Source organism: Stegodyphus dumicola, chromosome 11 (assembly GCF_044657685.1).
Source record: "Stegodyphus dumicola isolate Sdum_Otavi_A_Nest chromosome 11, ASM4465768v1".
NCBI lineage: Eukaryota > Metazoa > Arthropoda > Arachnida > Araneae > Eresidae > Stegodyphus > Stegodyphus dumicola.
The window spans coordinates 81123193-81125157 of record NC_140778.1 but is presented as its reverse complement, the minus strand read 5'-3'; the positions used below and the strand labels follow the sequence as shown (position 1 = coordinate 81125157).

At 34.6% G+C, this 1965-nt stretch overlaps 1 non-coding gene across 1 annotated transcript; it reads left to right on the top strand.

The window, feature by feature from the left end:
- The first annotated feature begins 1224 nt into the window (after positions 1 to 1224).
- LOC118193659 (U5 spliceosomal RNA) lies at positions 1225 to 1346 on the top strand. Its single transcript, XR_004758974.2, has one exon. It is a non-coding gene; the product is annotated as a U5 spliceosomal RNA (small nuclear RNA).
- Positions 1347 to 1965: the final 619 nt, after the last annotated feature.

Sequence of the window (1965 nt, the reverse complement as noted above, 5' to 3'; positions counted from 1 at the left end):
GGGTACCATTCTACTCATTGTTAATGTCACAAAGCGTAGCAGAATAGTGGCGGCATCCCACGATCAGTAGAAATTTCATGGATGCCACCGAAAACACAAAAGAATATTTTCACATTGGGGCAGCAACTTTCCGTTCGCCATCCACGCACTAGATGGAAGCACAATGCAGAAATCCTGGTTTGAACTAAGCACCAAGATCCGCCCTCATTTCATGCCCACATTACCAATGCAGAAGTTTTTCCTCGAACAGTTCCACTTCGTTTCTTGATTTGAAATTAATCTGCATATTTTTTCTCCTCAACTGGACGACTTTCACCCTGCAGGTACTGGTCTGATTAACTGATAAAAGTTGACTTCGAAACTTGATGGAGTACACCGGACTTCCTTTAGTCACTCAAATGTTTGTAATTCAGAGCAGATTAAAGCACTGCAAGATTTATCTCTTAGGCATCCAACGAGAGTGTATGACCTAATTTTTCATTACGTTTTTTGATTGATAACAGAATTTGTTGAACATCCATCTGCATTTTGATAAGATTGCAAGCACTTAAATTAGGCAGAAAAGAATAGAGTTAAACAGAAAAAAATGGACAAATTTTTCTCTAAATGAAAGAATTATTTTGAAAACATTCGTTAAGGCGTGGTCAGGGGTGGTGCTAAAATCTAGTACAAAATTTTATCGGATTGATCATTTTGGGTAGGTCATATTTGCCAATGTCCATTAAAAAAAAAATTTCACGTATCAAACTTCTTATGAAACTCTCCAAAAAGTTTATTCTATGGGTAGGTTGCATAACATACGCTTTTTATTAATTATAATTAATACATGAATTTTAATACAATACGAAGGTATAAATAATAGTACGTCAGGCATTATAATAGTATTTCAATAAAATTATTAAAAACAATAAGTTATCATGTTGATTTACATTTATGATGCGAAAGTAATGAAATTTCCGAAAAAGTTCGTATGCTAAGGTTCTAGACGAGGTTATACTTTGAACATCAAATTGCTGGCGATCTGCCGCATTAATTTAAATGAAACAAAATATTAAGTTCACCCCCCAGTTTTGACAACATACAGCCACTTCAGACTAAATAAATTATTGCCAGTTATGTAAAGAAAAGGTTAAAAATATTGCATATCTCAAGGAATTATAAGGTACCCACCAATTTTTATACTGACGAAACTAGGGTTGTACTTTCCGGAAATGTAAAGTTTTTATGCTCTGGTTTCTCTTCATCGTTCGAGCTAATCTTTCGCCTTTTACTAAAGATTACCGTGGAGAGGAACATTACAATGAGCCTACAAATAATTTTTGGCATCCTCACCTGATGGTGGGGTGAAATTTTATAACAGAATATATATTCATTCGTAGTATTTTGCCGCACGCACCTATTTAAATTTTCTTTATATAATAATGGCTACCAAACTATCATTTTAGAATTGGAATTGCACCCTAGGAAAGTAAAATTTGTAAATGCGACTATCGCTTAGTAAATTAAAGGATGTGACAGCTCCTGCAGGTCCTTATTGCAATTATTCCCTCTGTGATGACCTGAGTCAGGCATGGGTCCTGGCAGCACTTACGCTCAGAAGCAGGTTCTACGTTGGTCCCTAATAACAAAGCGTTTGAAAGTAAAATTTCTTTGTTAACACAACATTGTGTTTTGTTAATTAGATTTTGCATTTGGGGATAATTACAAATAACAGGAAACATAAGAAAGATTTAATTATAGTAATAAGTTGTATGCAGACACATTTATTTTGTAGGTTTGGTATACCATCTATACCGACAACTTTTATTAATGATGCGATACAATTAAATAAAATTTAGCAGTGACGTGAATCCAAACCTATTAATTAGTTTCCTTAACATGCCTTTTTTTTTCATTTAAATTTGGCAGCTAAGTTTTGGTCGGAAATCGTTCATGTCAGCTGTTAGCTCAGCGTCATTCCTCTGG